At 37.2% G+C, this 20,900-nt stretch overlaps 1 long non-coding RNA gene across 1 annotated transcript in view; it reads right to left on the bottom strand.

The window, feature by feature from the left end:
- Window positions 1–3,681, bottom strand: part of LOC129137841 (uncharacterized) — a 64,296-nt gene extending 60,615 nt beyond the window's left edge. The window contains exon 1 of the long non-coding RNA XR_008540662.1: window positions 3,540–3,681. This is a non-coding gene — a long non-coding RNA (uncharacterized LOC129137841). The remainder of the gene's footprint in view (window positions 1–3,539) is intronic.
- Between the last annotated feature and the right edge of the window lie 17,219 nt (window positions 3,682–20,900).

Below are 20,900 nucleotides of genomic sequence, written 5' to 3'. Positions count from 1 at the left end.
TAGGAGAAACAACAGATTCCTGTTGCATGTATCTATCATGACTCATGTAAACCTTTGCCTGAGGCGAGTTTGCAGGTCGATCACATTTGTATCATCTATTATTATGATGTTCTCCTTATTTCAATTTAATGAAAAGGCCTGTCTTTCACCCTTTAACATAGCACACAAAACTCATGATTTAAAATAATAATAAAATATCAAAAGCTCATACTTTCCTCAACACAATCCTGAAGTTTCTCCTGAGAGGAATAAAAGCTGTTTTTCTGGCAATAAAAACCCACCAAAAAGTTTATAAAGAAAACAAACTCCCCTCGGGCAGTAATCAGTGGTCAGACAGTATCTGACAAGCATAGCAGAATTTTAGCTATTGCTCTAGGGCTGTTCTTAGTTCTGGTCAATTCCTTTGCTAACTGGGATATGAAAGGAACCCAAGTGAAAATAGTCCAGAGGGGGGAAAAGTAAGAAAGATAATGTAAAACAAACTCATTGTATCTGGAATATTAAGATTTTTTTCTTAGAAGATTTTCTCTTTTTGCCCTAGAGCACTTGAAAGTTCTGAAGATACATTTTATGTAAAATCTAAATAATATTTTACATAACACTTACTTTAAGTTTAAAGGCTTGCTACAGTGAAACTGGTACTAAGTGGACTTAAAGCAGCAAAATAAACTGAAGAGGCCTCATAAAAATATATAGGCAGTAGTCAACTGATGCAAGGAAATAAGCTTCATGGCATGAGACCTCGGATTTGCGTTAACACCTAAATTTCCCCTGCCTCATTCTGGAGTTCTCATGCAGTAGTAGTGTTTCCTCCTATACATTTTTTTTTTCTCAACAAGGAATAGTAGTCCTATTTCCTGACTAATTAGAATGGTTTATAATTAGGTTTTGGCCTGTAGGAAGGGATTAATCACTGTAAGAGGTGTGGGAAATTCAGCAGCTTCTGTTAGCAAGGGTATTCATGCCAACTTTGTATTTATTTATTTACTTCTATTTTGAGTTTCATTTAATGGGAAGTTTTATTTTTTACAGATTTAATTTTGATGTCAGGGTTAAAGTTTCAAACTCACTCTCCTTTGTTCGCACAAATTTTAAAGTAAATGTTCAAATTCACTCTCTTCCATACCCTAACCTCCAGGTTTAAAGTACTCATTGCATGCCTCAAGATTAAGAATCTGCCAATTTTCACATCTTCTTCAAAGACATGTAATTTGGCTACATCTGGTATTCCCCACCACCACCCATCAGTTTTACAAATGCGCTGGGCTCCAGATACTCAGCTAGATGCTGTGTGACCTGAAAATACAAGGACAAAGTCTTTATAGGAGTTTAGAGGATAGCTGAAAACTATACCTTGTCAATAACAGTACCAGCTAAAAATGGACATCAGGGTCATTGTGCCAGGAATGCAGGATTAGATGTCATATGAGCTCTCTATATAGTAAAAAATATATTTTTAGAAACGATTGTTCCAATTACGTCCCTGCCACCAATGAAAGCTATGATTTGGGGAAGTCTTTTTCCTGGTTAATATAATAAGTAACATTATCTCTGCGGTTTCCTCCTGGTTTAAAAACTTGTATTATTATTTTATACAGATTTTTTTATACCAGATATCTTGGGCATGGGGAAGGCTCTATAATTTTTACTTGGTAACATGACCACACTCTTAATAAAGATGTTGAAATAGGTGAGAATGACTTTTAGTGTAAAGAACCCACTCTAAATGGAGTCGCTACTCCTCTCCCACATTATAGAGTTGATAAAGTACCTGAAAATACTCTTTTTGTATAAGAACATTTTCTCATTTTGTATTTGGAATATATGCAATTAAAAGTTTTATTAAATAAGTCATACATTATTGAAGTTGTGTGGGGTAGAAGTAAAAGTTGTAGTGTCTCAGTTTTTCATATTCCAATTCCTCTGGAATCAGTTTCTTCACTCAGGATGATGAGAGATAGGGCACACACTCTCCTACCCACCTCACATTCTTAGCATATAGCAGTATAGATCATTTTCATGAGTCAGACTTTCATTCTGCTGCTGTGACTAGACTTAAGAGTCAGAATCAAAGTGAGATGGAGACATGAAATGGAGATAACGGAATGGATGGACAGATTTCAAAACAATGAACCCAGATATTCTTCTCATTTTATCCCTCAAATTGACTGGTGGTCTTGTCTCCCTCCTACTGTGCCAGTTCAAATCTCAACATACCTTATTCATCCTTAAAAGTCCAGCATAAATTTTTCCTTCTCAAAGCCATTTGTGGAGGACCCAGTTCACAGGGACCTAATACTCTGGGCTCCTAAAGCAGGCATTGTCTCTTCCTGGTGTAAAGTGGCTAGAGCATATGCTCTTCAACCAAATCTCTTGCCCTTACACCCTAGAAAGCCTATTCACTACTTATGTGACCTAGGACATTTTTCAGTAACTGCTTGTTTCTCAGATTCTCCATCTGTAAAATGAGGATGATAATACGACTTACCAAAGAGTTGTGGTGAGAATCTCCCATAAAGTAGAACTTGGCACAGAGTAAACATTAAATATCCAATGATGTTAGCTAACCTTATTTTATACCTCACAATATTCCAAGGTGTATGTCCTTTTACATAACTTGGCTATAAACTCCCTGAAATCAGTTTAAATATTCATACTTCTGGGTCTCGCTCCCAGTGCCCCAGCAGAGTACAGTGAACAGATCAGACACTAAGTCAGCATTGGTCAACTGATACTTAGCAGTGGTTTCTGGTTTCTTTAAGACAGGAAATAAATTACAGGTGATTACATAGTGGAATAGGTTTTGGAAATGTAGCTCAGGGACAGGCTAACTGCCAGATATGCAGACTACATTAGGCCAGAACTGAGTACACCTACATCTGAGTTTCTCCCTTGAAAGTTATATTCTGTGCATTTGTGACAACTGTCTTCCCCAGCTCATTCTAGTTGTGCCCCATTTGGGAGAGAAGACAAAAATAACTCAAATTTAACTCTTGTCACAAATGTATAAGTTAAAACAAGTACTTCTTGGTTTCTACATATTCTCTTCCTAATAAATATACCAGCATGAGCATAATCTCTTTTACTCACATTTTTGCCAGTGAACCCACAGAAACACTACAATATGTCAGCATTTCTTATGCTCTTAAAACATTTGTTTTTTTCTGAGAAGAACAGAAAACACGACAGCAACTTTTTTGAAAGTCCACAGTCCAAATGAAAGTTCATGAAGTTCCTCTGATGGCCCCAAAATTTAAAAGTGGCTTCTGTTAAAGTGGCCAGAGAGGCCCAGTGATGGTCAAAAGCTGAAAAGCATATTTAAGAGGAATGAAGCAATAGAAATGAGGATAACTTAAACTTCACTATACAAGATAGTAAGAATAAAATGCTCTATTTTGTAGAAAAGGACTCCTTCTAGACACACACAGATACAGACATAAGCACACACCTTCAAAAATGACTAAAGCATAGAGAGAGTTGTTTCCAACAATAATAATTGCAACTACTTTATAAGTTCTAATTAGGTATGAGATACTTACATGATTAATCTGCAATTCTTAAAGCAATCTTCTAGGAAGCTGCTGTTATCTTATCATTTAAAGTTGACAATAAAGCTCAGAGAGCCTGCTCAAGCCGTGATTCTGGCACATGGCTGAGCTTGGTGCAGCTTAGGCAGCTCCTGTTCCATGCAGCACATAGATCTGCATTCCACTTGGCACCTTCACACTGAATCATCCTTTTACTTCCATTGTATGTGATTTACAGATCCACCCACATGATAGTTTAAAAAATAAATGGCTAAATTTAGTCAATGTTTCGATTATTCTAACTAAAACCTATTCAAATGCCCCAGGGACCATCAAACTATCCTAGACTACTTCACAAAAGCTCTATACTATATATATGCACACACACACATATATATTTACATCCATATCTGTATCTCTATATCTGTCTGTATCATCTGTATTAGTCAATTTTCACACTGTTGATAAAGACATACACGAGACTGGAAAGAAAAAAAAAGGTTTAATTGGACTTACAGTTCCACATGGCTGTGGAGGCCTCAGAATCATGGAAGGAGGCAAAAGGCACTTCTTATATGGTGGCAGCAAGAGAAAAATGAGAAGGATGCAAAAGCAGAAATCCCTGATAAAACCGTCAGATCTCATGAGACTTATTTACTACCACGAGAACAGTGTGGGGGAAACTGCTCCCACGTCTCAAATTATCTCCCTCCAGGTAGGTCCCTCCCACAACACATGGGAATTATGGGAGTACTAGTCAAGATGAGATTTGGGTGGGGACACAGAGCCAAACCATATCATTCCACCCCTGGCTCCTCCAAATCTCATGTCCTCACATTTCAAAACAATTCATGCCTTCCCAATAGTTCCCCAAAGTCTTATCTCATTTCGGCATTAACCCAAAAGTCCACGTTCTAAAGTCTCATCTGAGACAAGGCAAGCCCTTTCTGCCTATGAGCCTGAAAAATCAAAAGCAAGCTAGTTACTTCCTAGATACAATAGGAGTACAGGTATTCGATAAATACAGCCATTTAGAAGGGGAGAAATTGGCCAGAACAAAGGGGCTACAGGGCCCACGCAAGTCCGAAATCCAGCAGAGCAGTCAAATTTTAAAGTTCCAAAATGTTCTCCTTTGACTTTAGGTCTCACATCCAGGTCACGCTGATGCAAGAGGTGGATTCCCATGGTCTTGGGCAGCTCCACCCCTGAGGCTTTGCAGGGTATAGCCCCGCTCCTGGCTGTTTTGACGGGCTGGCATTGAGTGTGTGCGGCTTTCCCAGGTGCATGGTGCAAGCTGTCAGTGGATCCACCATTCTGGAGTCTGGAGGACAGTGGCCCTCTTCTCACAGCTCCACTAGACAGTGCCCCAGTGTGGACTCTGTGTGGGGGCTCTGACCCCACATTTCCCTTCTGCACTGCCCTAGCAGAGGTTCTCCATGAGGGCGTCGCCCCTGAAGCAAACTTTTGCCTGGGTATCCAGGCATTTCCATACATCTTCTGAAATCTGGGCGGAGGTTCCCAAACCTCAATTCTTGACTTCTGTACACTCACAAGCTCAACAACATAGAAAAGCTGCCAAGGCTTGGGGCTTCCACCCTCTGAAGCAACAGTCCGAGCTGTATTTTGGCCTCTTTTAGTCATGGCTGGAATGGCTGGGATGCAGGGCACCAAGTCCCTAGACTTCACACAGCACGGGGACCCTGGGTCGGCCGGCGTAACCATTTTTTCTTAGGCCTCCAGGCCTGTGATGCGAGAGGCTGCCATGAAGACCTCTGACGTGGCCTGGAGACATTTTCCCCATTGTCTTGGAGATGAACGTTTGGTTCTTCATCACTTGTGCAAATTTCTACAGCAGGCTTGAATTTCTCTCAGAAAATAGATTTTTCTTTTCTATAACATTGTCAGGCTTCAGATTTTTCAAACTTTTATGCTCTGCTTACTTTATAAAACTGAATACCTTTAACAACACCAAAGTCACTTCATGAATGCTTTGCTGTTTAGAAATTTCTTCTGCCAGATACCCTAAATCCTCTTTCTCAAGTTCAAAGTTCCACAAATCTCTAGGTGGGGGAAAAATGCAGTCAGTCTCTTTGCCAAAACATAACAAGAATCACCTTTGCTTCAGTTCCCAACAAATTCCTCATCTCTATCTGAGACCACCTCAGCCTGGACCTTATTGTCTATATTGCTAAGAGCATTTTGGCCAAAGCCATTCAACAAGTCTCTAGGAGGTTCCAAACTTTCCCAAATTTTCCTGTCTTCTACTGAGCCCTCCAAACTGTTCCAACCTCTGCCTGTTACCCAGTTCCAAAGTCGCTTCCACATTTTGGGTGTCTTTTCAGCAATACTCCACTCTACTACTAACAACTTACTCTATTAGTCCGTTTTCATGCTGCTGATAAAGACATTCCCAAGACTGGGAGGAAAAAGAGGTTTAATTGGGCTTACCGTTCCATATGGCTGGGGAGGCCTCAGAATCACGGCAGGAGGTAAAATGCACTTCTTACCTGGTGGCAACAAGAGAAAAATAAGAAAGATGCAAAAGTGGAAATCTCTGATAAAACCATCAGATCTCATGAGACTTATTCACTACCATGAGAAGTGTATGGGGGAACCACCCCCATGATTCAAATTATCTCCCACCAGTTCCCTCCCACAACATGTGGGAGTTATGGGAGTGCAATTCAAGATGAGATTTGGGTGGGGACACAGAGCCAAACCATATCATCGTCTATATCTACTTAACTCTCTGAGGTTGTTTATTCCTTGCCCTGACTATTATAATCTATCTCTACCAAAACTATAAACTATTTCCATCCGTCTTTCACATGGTATTTGACAACAACTGACAGATGAGCTATCTATCTATCTATCTATCTATCTATCAATAGATAGATCTTTAATCTTGTTTCCAAAACCTAATGTGTATTAAATAGTAACACTATAAACACACACATACACATATATACACATATGTGTGTGTGTATATATATATATAGAGAGAGAGAGAGAGAGAGAGTTGAAATAATGACAGCATCCCCCTCTATATTTTAGGGATGCTTACTTTTCCATGAGCAATCTTGAGGTGTTTGTATAGTACTGTTAAACATAATATTCAGAAGAAGATAAAATCAGAACCGTCATACAAATGTAAAATCTAAACACATTAAACTTTATGGCTTTTCTTATATGAGGGAACAAGGAAGATGCTATCACCAGTTCAGGAAAAGTAATTATATATACATACATACACACACACACACACACACACACACATACACACACAAAGGAAAAGAATTACAAATGAGTACAAAACTGTTTTTTTTTAAATATAGAAGCAGAGAAAATCAATGGACACTCTTTGAAAAAGATAGAGTTTGCCTATCTATGTGTTCCTTACAATTAATAAATAGGTGTGAAATGCAGGCATACCTCATTTTATTGTGCTTTACTTTATTGCACTTCACAGATATTGTGTTTTTTACAAATTGAAGGTTTTGGGCATCCCTGCATCCAACAAGTCTACCAGCATAATTTTTCCAACACTGCGTGCTTACTGCCTACTTTATATCTCTATGTCAGCACTTTTTAACAATAAATTAATTTTAATTAAGCTATATACATTATTGTTTTAGACATAATGCACACTTAATAGACTACAGTATTGTGTAAATATAATGTTTATAGGCACTGGGAAACAAAAAAATTATGTGGCTCACTTTTTTGCATATTGATTTTATTGCAATGGTCTAGAAACAAACCCACAATGTCTTCGACAAATGCATATAATTGAATATAATGAATAGCATTCGAATCAGACAGTTCATAAGGTTGTTCTAAAGACAATGCTTAGTTTTCCATTGCAGTGCTTTTTTTCCCACAGTCTCTTCTCTTTTGATCAAAAATAATCTCAAATATTTTTCTCAATCACAACGTAAGTCTGGTCTCATTAGTCTTAGCTTTATCATTGACATAGAAACAGCAACAGTGTTAATTTACTACATAGGTCTTTTCATGTTTACTTTGCTGAAAATTTTCATTAGGAATCAGATTGGATTTTTCATAGCCTCTTTACACTAGGAAGCCAAGCCAAGAAACTCTCTCTACCAGATTTCACCTATAATACCTACACATTGAGTGATTTCTTTTCTTTTTAAGGTCTCTGAAATATTCTGAGGTTCTTGGGCCTGTCTGAAAATGATTTCTCCTACCCACTTTTAAGGCTGAGAATCCTAAAAGCCAGTTATAAGGCCAGTTTTACCAAGAGTGCTTCCTAAGCATTGATTCCATAAAGTCAAATGTGGTTACTCAACAGTGGCTGGTAATACATGATTAAATAATCATCATTCTCAAACATGACATTCCAGATAAACTTGGCTATCAGCCAATGTTTTCAATTATGTCTTGGAAAAAGATGGCAAATTCTTAATGAACCTAGGCAAATAACTAAACTGCCATAAAAACAAGAATACTCAATAATAGAGTTTGAAGTCTGTAAGAATCAGGCATGGAAACAAAGAATAAGACGCCATTGTTGCCTAATATTATAAGGCAAAGCAACACCAGAACTCTGATAAATAGAAACATATTTCGGAGAACTCAGGCACTGACCCATCTCCAGAAACAGTCTATGGAGCATATAATTTTTCTTATTTAAATAACGGTATATCCCTGGAAATTTAATGTGGGGAAACAGCATCTCTTCAGATTTGAAAAACTCTTTCTATAAAATTAATCAATATTAACTTGTCAAATAAACTTACTTATTTCTGGTCCCTGTTTTTTATAAGGTAGAACAAATCTTTGTGATTTTTAAAGGAGACTTTTGAAAAAAATCTCAAAGATACGTTAGGTGCAAAAAATATCATGTGAGTTTATCTTAATTTTATTTTATTTTACATTCAAAATTCATTTCTAGGAAGAAGGAAAAAAAGCAGTTGTCAGGAGATTTGACCTCTCAAGGTAGAAATAATACTGGTCTACCTATTTAAAAGTGACAATAAAATATTTAAAAATAAACATAGAAAGTAACATGATTATAAAGAACCGCGGTTCTTTCGTAAGTGAGGAGTTTTTGTTTTCTTAAATAATCAAGGACATAATAAAATAAGCATAAAGCCCAGAAAATTATCTTGCTAAAACACAAAATCTGTGCAGATTACACAGAATTACATATCATGGCTTAAGGCAATAAACAAAGAAAAAAAGCAAGCCCATTAAAACTGAACAGACTTTGTTAAGATTTTAGCATATTTCATAGTTTTTTTCACTAAACATTTGCACACACTTTATAGGCATGTCTCGTTTTACTGTGTTTTACTTTATTATGCTTCACAGAAAATAGTTTTTTCCAAAATTGAAGGTTGTGGTAACCATGTGTCAAGCAAGTCTACTGGCACCATTTTTCCAATAGCATGGGTTCACTTTGTGTCTCTGTGTCACATTGTAATTCTTGTACTATTTCAAACATTTTCATTATAATTATATCTTTTACGATGATCTGTAATCAGTGATCTTTGATGTTACTATTTTAATTATTCGGGGACATCATGAACCATACCTATATAAGACAGCTAACTTAATCGACTCGACAAATGCTGTGTGTGCCCTGACTACTTCACCGACCTGTTGTTTCCTTGCCTCTTTCCCTCTCTTCAGAACTCCCTATTTTTTGAAACACAACAGAATTGAGATTAGACCAATAAATAACCCTACAATTGCCTCTAGGTGTTCAAGTGAAAAAGTCGTGCATGTTTCATTTTAAATCAAAAGCTACACCTTGGGAGGCCAAGGTGAGAAGATTGCTTGAGGCCAGGCGTTCAAGTCCAGCCTGGGTAGTAGGGATAGGCCCTCATCTTTACACAACTAAAAAAAAAATCAGCTGGGCATAGTTGGGCCCACCTGTATTCCCAGCTACTTACAAGGCTGAGATGAGCATATAGCTTGAGCACAAGAGTTCAAGGCTATAGTGAGCAATGGTTGTACCACTGCACTCCAGACTGGGTAACAGAGTGAGATTTTTGTCTCTCAAAAAATTAAATATAAATAAATAAAAAGCTAGAAATGGTTAAACTTAGTGAGGAAGGTCTCCTGAAAGCTGAGATAGGCCAGAAGTTCAGATTCTTGCACCAAACAGCCAAGTTGCGAATGCAAAGGACAAGTTCTTGCAGGAAATTGAAAGAGCTACTCCAGTGAACATGCAAATGATTTGAAGGCAAAACAGTCTCATTGCTGATGTGGAGAAAGTTTTAGTGGTCTGGATGAAGATCAAACTGGCCACGACAGCTGGTCTAATTAAGCCAAAGTCTAATTCAGAGCAAGACAGGTCCTAACTCTATTCAGTTCTATGAAAACTGAGAGAGAAGAGGAAATTGCAGAAAAAAAAACATTTGAACCTAACAGAGATTGATTCATGAGTTTAAAGAAAGAAGCCATCTCTGTAACATAGAAGTGCAAAGTGAAGCAGCAGGTGCTGATTATAGAAGCTGCAGCAAATTATCTAGAAGATCTAGCGAAGAAAATTGAAGAAGGTGGCCACAGTAAACAATAGATTTTCAATGTTAACAAAACAGCCTTCTGTTGGAAGAAAATGCCATCTAGGACTCTCATAGCTTGGGCGGAGAAGTCAATGCCTGGTTTCAAAACGTCAAAGACAGGCTGACTCTCTTGTTAGTAACTAATGCAGCTAATGACTTTAAGTTGAAGCCAAAGTTCATTTTTTCATTCCCCAAGTCCTAGGGCCCTTAAGAATGAAGCTTAATCTACTCTGCTTGTTTTCTATAAATGGAATAACAAAGCCTGGATAACAGCACACCTGTTTAAATAATGGTTTACTAGATATTTTAAGCCCACTGTTTATATCTACTGCTCAGGAAAAAAAAGATTATTTTCAAAATATTGCTGCTAGTTGATTATGTACCTAGACACCTAAGAGCTCTGGTGGAGATGTACGAGGAGATTAATGCTGTTTTCACACCTGCCCACCATGGATCAAGAAGTCATTTCAACTTTCAAGTCTTATTATTTAAGAAATACATTTCATAATGCGATAGGTGCCATGGCTAGTTATTCCTCTGATGGATCTGGGCAAAGTAAATTGAACACCTTCTGGAAAGGATTCACAATTCCAGATGCCATTAACAACATTCATAAATCACGGGACGAGGTGAAAATATCAACATTAACACGGGTTTGGAGGAAGCTGATTCCAACCCTCATAGGTGACTTTGAGGAGTTCAAGATGTAAAAGGAGGAAATAACTGCTGATGTGATGGAAGTAGAAAACTAGAATTAGAAGGGATGCCTAAAGATGTGACTGAATTGCTATAATCTCATGATAAAACTTGAGCAGATGAAGAGTTGCTTCTTATGGATGAGCAAAGAAAGTGGTTTCTTGAGATGGAATCTACTTCTGTGAAGATGGCTACGAACATTATTGAAAAGACAACAAAGGATTTAGAATATTACTTAAACAGAGTGGATAAAGCAGTTGGCAAGGTTTGAGAGGGATGACTTCAATTTCGAAAGAAGTGGGTAAAGTGCTATAAACAGCCTCACATGCGACAGAGAAATCTTTCGTGAGAGGAAGAGTCAATTGATGTGGAAAACTTCATTGTTATCTTATTTTGAGAAATTGCCACAGCCACCTTAACTTTCAGCAACTACCACCCCTGATTAGTCAGCAGCCACCAACATCAAATCAAGACACTCCAGTAGCAAAATGATTATGACTCACTGAAGGCTCAGATGATTGGTAGCAATTTTTAGCAATGAAGTATTTTAATTAAGGTATGTACACTGTTTTTTAGGCCTAATGCTATTGCACACTTAATGGACTATAGTGTAAACATAAATTTTGTATGGACTAGGAAACCAAAAAATAATTGCGTGACTTGCTTGATTGCAAAATTCACTTTATGGCAGTGGTTTTGGAACTGAACCTGCAATATCTCTGAGGTATGCTTGTAATTGAAAGCAAATACAATTTTCTTTCCATGGCCTTTCTATAGCTTTTTATATCTATTCAGGTTTTTCCTTCACTACCCTCTTTCTTTTTCTAAAACAACCAGTCACTTTAGACTGAAATTATTATCTTTCCCCTTACTGAACAGAAGCAGATTACATCACTTCACCTACCAGGTGATAGTTCACTGCCACTGTTGTTCCTAGTGCATGTTCATTCACTTAAGTAACTGTAACTTTTTACTAAAGTAACTTCTATTTCACAGAGAAAAAGAGGAGGTGGATAATAAATGCATGCATGTATTATATTTAACACTGATAGCTGTTTTCATTAAACCAAAAATATTAAGCTGGTCTCATTTGCCAAAGACTTATCTATATTCTGTTCCCTTGATTTCTTAAAGTATTTTTAAGCTGGCTTATATAAAGATACCATTTTTTATAATACATTTAAAGTACTAAAGTTCAATTTTCTGGAAATTTTAGGAATATTCAATTGATATGTGTTTATCTGCCAACTAGAATGAGTTTGTTTAGGAGGCTTTTTAGGCTAATCTATCAGTCTCATCTGGAGATTGGAAAACACTACACATTCATACGGTCTGTGGAAAAGGTGGTAAAGCCTTCTCTGAGTGATAGACACAGGATATACATACAGTTAAAAATAGAGAGCTTCAGCTGGGCATGGTGGCTCACGCCTGTAATCCCAGCACTTTGGGAGGCCGAGGCGGGTGGATCATAAGGTCAAGAGACCGAGACCATCCTGGCCAACATGATGAAACCCCGTCTCTACTAAAAATACAAAAATTAGCTGGGCGTGGTGGTACATGCCTGTAGTCCCAGCTATTTGGGAGGCTGAGGCAGGAGAATTGCTTGAACCCAGGAGACGGAGGTTGCAGTGAGCCAAGATGGCACCACTGCACTCCAGCCTGGGGACAGAGCAAGGCTCCATCTCAAAAATAATAATAATAATAAAAATAAAAATAGAGAGCTTCACTTCTAAAGTTGAGCCAAGGATTCAGAGCAAATAAACAACCACAGAACCTTACTGGCCTATCAAAATCCTGATCTCCTTCTCACTGGAAAAATTCTTCATTGTCTAGAGCTAAAAATAGATAATTGAAAAAGACTAACAAACTAGATTCTCTATCATCTGTTATTTAACAGAGAGTAAAAATTACCAAGTGGTCAGACCATGAAATACAACTCTTAGTCAATAAAATTAATAAACCAGAGTATCTGTTGTCTCTTATGCAACAGGGAATAGATCTCTGTAAACAATTAATCCTCATACAGATATTATCAAATAATCAGTCAATAAAACCAAATATCCAAACATTGCTGCTAGCAATCGGGAATAATTTATTGGCTGAAAATAAACCAAAACCAAAGACAAAACACAAAATTAGTAGAAAGTAAAATTAAAATTGAATAAACAGAGAGTCATTAAAGCTCTTTTAGCTCTTTGAAGTCACCTCTGGGGGCAAAGAAAGGATGTACTTTTTCCCAAGGTGCTCACCTCTGGTGAGGAAGGTTACCTGGCCCTGGTAGGAGAATCCACTGGGCATATTGGTGGAAGATCTCCAAACTGTTAAAAGATAAATTTCAAAAAGATGAGATAATGACTCTCTTATAGATGGAAAAATGAACATGTGTTAAATATTTGATGTTTCTCATATGAGAGAATCAGTCAGATGCTATAACTTGTTCAAAGAAAAAGTCAAAGAAAGTGTAGATTTATACTAAATTACACATGGATGCAAAACTGTTTTTTCTAGGGCAGGAAAGAAGTCAATGAAAACTCTGTTGGAAAAGACAGTTTGCCAATTTATCAGTTACCTACAATTTACAAGAGGTACAAAATAGCCCAAAGATAATTAGCAGGGCTACAACTAGAGAGTTTATGAATGTGTGCTATGGGCACTGAAGCACAGCTCATATGTATCATTGTATAAAACTCACTTAGCTACTCAGTGTGGTGTAAGACTGTCACTGTTATCCCCATTTTATAGATAACAAAGTAAATAAGGTAAGAGCTCAGGGTAACAATTTACATTCAGGTGTTCAACCACAATGATTGATGTTTTTGTCCATTTTTACCAGGCATAAACCTGTACTATAATACCCTGTGGAGGATATAAAATAAGTAAAACTCTGGACTGATGAACTTTGCAAGTTTAAATAATGCAAATCATACGAACTTGCAAGAGAAAATATGTGAATCTAGTGACAATGTTTAAGAGCTCAAAGAGAGGTATGATCACTTAAAATCCAAATGCACCTTTTATCTAAGCATGAGAGTTCAGGATAAAAAGTCTTCAATTTATTTAATAAATTTGCTTTCATAACAGAAATAAAAACCAACACAATTTTTTCATATGCATACCGTCTTACTCTGCTATCAACATTACCTTGATTTTTGTTTTTGGCCCAGGCATTTATCCAGTCAAAGAAAAGGACATTTGACTGCAACTAGCCAGAAATGTGGGGGCAGTCATGGCTGCATATTCGGTTATTTCAGAAAACAGCAGTTGCCTCCTGTGTCAGACTGAAACACCTTCAGTTGAACATCTTCAGTCTGACCTTAAGTCAACTCCTCCTATATCAGGTCATGCAGTAATAGGGGCTGTTTGACTAAGAGGTCATTGAAACTGGCATCAACCAGGAAACCATCCTTGAAGAAGAACAAACAGTAATCTGGAGAAAGACTTTGAAATGGAGATTGTGCTAGATGTTAAGGTAAACTTGAATTGTCAATGAGCTGGCCTCTCAGTGGCTGTCTTTCTCTAAAAACAAAAACTGCATCTCTGTGTTCTCTACACAAGACTGTTTTCAGTGCTTCTTATAGATTTTTGTATTCAGATATTCTGGGGTTATCATCACAAAAAATGGAAACAAGGAAGTAAACTGAGACCGAATTGCAAATTACATTTTTAAAAGGCTTACAGTAAAAGAATGCAATAAATGGAAACTGTGATGAAAGTGAGAAGGTAGACCAGCAAAAATGAAGGCAAACATATCCAAGACCAACTGAGCCCTCCAACAGTGAGAATGGTACTTAGTTTCCCTCTTCACATTACTCATTTCCAATTCCTCTTCTTCCATCTTCTGTGGGCTTTCTCTTTGTAGTTTCAATATGGCTGTCAATAGCTCCCAGGCATAGGTGCTTTCTTGTATCTAGTTCAGGAAAAGTTGTGAAGTTTACTCTGTATGGAGCAGTTTGATCATGAGCATCCTCTGCATCACTTATTGTGACCATTGTGTTGGGATATGTTGATACATTAATCCAGTAACAACCAACTCTGGAGTTGGTAGTTAAGTGAAAGTGCCATCTAAACTTAGAGCACAATGATAAGATAAAGATGACTTTCCATAACAAGTATGGGGTCCTGTTTTCTTGGTGGAGAAACACTGGATTCTGGACAGATAAGAGCCCCATCCACCATCTTCTAACTTGATTTTGGAGAGCCATGCTGAGTGCAATCCTCACTTTCTTGGCATGAGGAGCCAGGAGCACCATTTCTGCTGTGACTGCACATGAGCCTATGTGAAATCAGTCAGTGCTTCTTTCTCTTTATCTGTCAAATGAAGGTAATGTTTACCTCATATGGTGAGAAAATACATAATCTGAAAATTTTTTTAAATAAAATTTCTATTTCCACACAAATGACTTTTTCGGGTTAAGATGTGGTTGCTTTCTTTCTTCTGCTCTCTTCTCTCAGTTCAAGTAAGGAGACAATGACTTGTATCAGTGTTACCACATTTAGCAAAGAAAAATAAAATAAATATTTTACCTGTCAACTCTATGCTGCCTCTTAATATATGTCAGAGAAGATCTGAGTGGGCTTGAAATGGCCCTGCCACCTGAGATAGAGCATCTCTGGCCTCACAGGCTCTTCTGTCAATGAAATCCTGATGGTACTCTTGGAAGTGTCTCAGACATTCAGCAAAACTAAAGATTCAGGCTTTGATCATGGTGATCACTTATTGAAATTACATTCTTACAATTTGGTAGCACTTTTTGTCTACAGAACACTTAGTGAGTACTTAAAATATGGAATTAGACACATTTATAGTTTGCCACTATGCGTACTCTCTTTTGGTTTGCCTGTGCATTCTTTTCTCTGAGTGTCCTGATAATACTTAATGTGTCACCAAATGAGTTTGATTGCTGACACAAAGCCTCAGAACTGACTACTGGCTTACCCTGCAGTTGTGCAGTGATGGCACATTAGGGGGAGAAGAGTGATTCTGTCCTTTTCAAAGCTACTTCCTTCACTGTGGGGGAGAAATGAGCTGTAATGCATCAGTTGGAAACTATGCTGATTATGGCTTATTTACAAGCAATGGACCTCCTAAAGCCAATATGGGTGACTCACACTATTAGGAAGAGAACATTGTGTAATGTACTGAAGATGCATCATGGAAAATATTAGAAACATCTATGCAAAGATAAGCTCTGATAGGTCAGAAAAGGAGTTGCCAAGGCCAGCAATGAAGAGAGCCAAAAATAGGTTGAGAGAATCCTCTAACCTTTCAGCTTTCTGATGCTTACACCTGCCCTGCCAGGAAGCCCTGGTTCTGAGAGGATGACTCAGCCCTAAAAAATCTTGGGGAGTGCCAGTGTCACATATTTTACCTTCTCAGAACCAGAGGACAGCAAAATTAAAAAAAAAAAAGATCAGCTTCAATTAAAGACTTTTGGACAACAGTTTCTGTATAAAGGATAAATTTTTCTATCATTCAAACCCCAGATTATATAAATTGCTGGGTTTTTTTCTTTAAAAAAAAATCTGAAAATCCAGCCAGAAATATGATATGGAGGGCCGTGTCTACATAGAAATAGTTCATCATTCGGCCACAACTTGTCATTACAGCACAGAAATATGGAACTGATCAGAATTCCAAAAAATCTAGTTCAATTCTTTTTGTTTTTAGGTGAGGAAACTCAGGCCTGGAGAGAAAAAATGGTTTTAGAAAGTCACACAAACTTTAAATATAGTTTCTTTATATTTTAATACAGTTTGTTGAGTTGCTTCCAAATTGGATTATTTTACATGAGAACTTCTTTAACATTTTGACCTACAAACGAAAACACTTGGATAAAATATATATTGCTAAAACATGTATTATGCACATGTCCATTCCTTCAAAAAGTAGTCAAGCCAGTTGTTTAACTTAAGTAACTTATTTAATACTTTAAAAACGATAAATCAACTAAAATTCAGCCAGAAAGGAAAAACACAGTATATAATATTTTTTAATGTACCTAGCATATTTTTTTGACATTGTAATAAAAAGTGGGTTAAATGCCATTTCCTATTTAGGTGTAGATACAATCTTAATATCAGGTGCCTGTGGTTCTAAATCTTCACCATTCATCAGAATTACCTTGAAAACTTGTTAAAACACATAAGTTGGACCAATTCGAGGAGTTTCTGATTTGGTAGTTCCGGAGTGGGACCAGAATTTTCATTTCTAACAAGTTTCCTGGTGACGCTGATGCTACTCCTTTGAATATCACACTTTGAACACTACTTGTGTTTGTGATATAAAATATAAAATTCTAACCCAGGAGTTAAAAAAAATGGATTCTAGGTTTAGCTCAGATAATATCTTGCCATGTGACTTTAAAAAAATGAACTGGATTTTTCTGATCAGTATTTTTTCAACTGAGAGGGGAGAAATTTAAATTGAGTCCAGTCTAATATACTGGAGTTGGCATTTTGCAGTAACGAGGGTATTAAGATACTTCAAACTTCACCCGTGACTAGATTTAAATTCTTTGCTAAAAATCAACTCTTACCTCTTTTTTAAAAATCAATTTATGTAGTTGAAATCCCTGCTGATCCAAGATTTTTGCCATGGACTCAACCTACACTGATGTAGCTGTTGGTGCACACCCATATCTTAGCAGTCACCTCTACCCACAGAAGGCAGAGCACTAGGCAGCCCTGACAATCTCCGTCTGTGGGGCTGCTTTCTGGCCACAAGAGCATGTTCACACCAAGCACAGGGCAAGCTGGAAATGATGAAGAGTAAGTGCCTTGGAAATCTGATCTCAAACAATGACTAAGGCAAGTAAAAGGATAACTACACTGCTGCCTTGCACCTGGGTTGGGATATTTCAGAGTCACATTCTACGCTGGTCCCCCGAGTCCCCCAGTAGGATGGAGCTCCACTTGGCACAGTTGTAACTGGCTTGATTGTGCATGTATATTGGCTTCTATTCTTTCTTTCCTCCCTGTTCCTTCCTGAAATCACCTCAAAAAATTAACTACTTTCACTTAAGTCCTTCTTATAGGATCAGATGCTTGTGAACACAAACCAGGGAATTGTTTGTTTGTATATTACCATGAATAACAATTCATTTTTATTCTTACTCTTGCTCAGTGTTAATTTAATACATACAGATTTGTTGATGTTAAAAAATTCTAGTAGTTTTGTGTTTCTAATCTACCCGATCTATGGCATTTCAAGTTGTAAGATTCTTGAAAAAAGGTAATTTTAGTGTCTCCTTTTTGGGCTTCATATTTAATGATCAACAAGCTTTATATCAGACAGTGATAGAATCACTAAGAAAAAGCTAATTTATTAAAAATTATTAGTTAATACATGTTTTAATCATAAAATGTTTATATACAATGCACACTTTTGGTGGTTTAAGTTTGGATTGCTTTATCTCACATTTAAACTCCAACCATAGTAAGCATACATTTATAATTATAGCTGGAATGGACCCTAGATTCATTTTTAAAACAGTCATCTCTCGATATATGAGGAAACCACATTCTATGGATTGAATGAGCTTCTGGGCAGGGAATTTGTGATGTAACTAGGAAGATAATTTGTAACGTAACTAGAATTTGTGACGTTACTAGCGAATTTGTGACATGAATACGAAAAGTGTGATGTCCTAACTTCTAGGACATTTTTCTCACTGAGTTTCTAGAGAGTACACCTGGGTTGGGATATTTCAGAGTCACATTCTACGCTGGCTCCCCGAGTCCCCCAGTGGGATGGAGCTCCACTTGGCACGGTTATAACTGGTTTGATTGTGCATGTCTATTGGCTTCTATTCTTTCTTTCCTCCCTGTTCCTTCCTGAAATCACCTCAAAAAATTAACTACTTTCACTTAAGTCCTTCTTACAGGATCACATCCTTGAGAACACAAACCAGGGAACTGTTTGTTTGTATATTACCATGAATAACAATTCATTTTTATTCTTACTGTTGCTCAGTGCTAATTTAATACCTACAGATTTGTTAATGTTAAAAAATTCTAGTAGTTTTATATTTCTAATGTACCTGATCTATGGCATTTCAAGTTGTAAGATTCTTGAAAAAAGATAATTTTAGTGTTAAAATTGGGCTTAAAGGATAAAGACCATTTCATTCCATTCTCCCTAATAACCAGAACTTTTTGAATGAAAAAGAAATCTCCTATACAGTATATCATTAACATCTAGAATGTCTGAAGGTTAAAAAATATATAAGGACTTATATCCCAAATATAGCTACTTGAGTAAAAGGTGGTAGTGTTATGCCTTCTGGGCTAAACTCACAGAAAATTGAGGGAAGAATAGACTAAAACACTAAAGCAGTTGATCAAAATATTAAGAAGAGAAAACGTATTTACGGATAATATTAGGAGAGAGACTCTTATGGTGAAGATGGGAGGAGATATTAAAAAAAAAAAAAAAAAAGCACGCGGCTGGGCGCGGTGGCTCATGCCTGTATTCCCAGCATTTTGGGAGGCCGAGGCAGGCGGATCATGAAGTCAGATCGAGACTATCCTGGCCAACATGGTGAAACCCCATCTTTACCAAAAATACAAAAATTAGCTGGGCGTTATGACAGGTGCCTGTAATCCCAGCTACTCGGGAGGCTGAGGCAGGAGAATCACTTGAACCTGGGAGGCAGAGGTTGCAGTGAGTTGAGATCATGCCACTGCACTCCAGCCTGGTGACAGAGCAAGACTCAGTCTCAAAAAAAAAAAAAAAAAAAAAGCATGCAAGCCACATTTAATATTTACGAGAACCTTGGATCCATCTGGATACATCTGAATAGTTTAAGGATGGTTAGGTGGTTTTGAATCTGTGTCCTAAAGAGTTTAAGCAATCAAATACCAAATTCTTGGGCTTAAAGGATAGCAAATAAGAAATGAAACAATTTGCTGTAAAATTGAAACTGAAACTGTTCCTCAAAGAGTAAGAAACTAATGACTAACATATTTTTGAGCTTGCAGGATAATCGATAAAGGAGACAACACTGAAACTCCCTCCACTTGTGAGATCAAGATAAAACTGGCTGAAATAGGTTGAAACCAATATGGCTGACTGGAGCCTGTGCAAAGTGAGCTTACTAACATCACAATCTGAACTGCCACAGCATGCTTTATGCTAACTCCCCCTGAATTTGCACATGCAATCCATGAGGTAGCATAAAGAGACAACAGAGCATGCTCAAGGACTCTCCAGACCTCTCCTTTCCTTCCACAAATCACCTGCTAATCTCAGAATCCACCTCAGAAAATTTTCTAATAAAAAATATTGCCTTGAAGCCAGCACAGGCAGAAAGATTTGAGCTTGATTCCTATCTCTTTGTGAGTCAACTTGCAATAAAGAGCTGTTTTTTTTTTTTTTTCGCCTCAAAATCTAGTGTCATAGTATTGGCTTCCAGTGCATTGGGCAGCAAGCCTCTTTTGCTAGGTGAGTTTCATGGTTTCTGTTCCACTTCATGATTAAAACATTAATATTACTCTTGTGTTTCAGAGTAAACCCAACTAATTTTTTAATTCAAAACTTTTGTGAAATATACCTGATAAAAGTTTATATTCTCTTCAATAGAAAAGCCCACAGCAGTATCACCCCCTAAAACGTTGAAAACAAAAAGCATTACACATGCAGAGAAAAAAGGGAGAAATCTTTCAAACCATCAATTAACCAAAGAGTGAAGAAAAAATGTAGATGGCAGAAGCTCTAATAATTCTTCCAATATAGGTTCCAATGTAAGCCAATTGCAGGTAGAAAAACAACTATGGATATTAATTTTTGTTAGGATGTAATTTGCACACAGTGAATGTCAGATTTCAAGCATAATGTCTAACAAATACCTGTAAAGGCATATCACATTTTTTGAAACCCAGAATCCTTCTAAGTCAACCTCCTCACCCTAGAAACAGCCGCTGACCTGATTTCTATCACCTAGATTAGTTTTGTTATTCTACAATCTCACTCAAATGGAATTGTACAATATTGACTCTTTTGTGTCCAGTTTCTCAACATAACACGTTTGTGTGCCTGTTGTTGAATATATCAGTAGTCTTTCCTTTTTTGCTATTGAGTAGTATGCCATTATATCAATATACCAGGAATTTTTCATCCATTTTTCTATCGACAGACATTTGT

This window comes from Pan troglodytes, chromosome 17 (genome assembly GCF_028858775.2).
Source record: "Pan troglodytes isolate AG18354 chromosome 17, NHGRI_mPanTro3-v2.0_pri, whole genome shotgun sequence".
Lineage (NCBI taxonomy): Eukaryota > Metazoa > Chordata > Mammalia > Primates > Hominidae > Pan > Pan troglodytes.
Note: the sequence above shows the minus strand (reverse complement) of the source record. Positions and strands in the feature narration are given on the sequence as shown.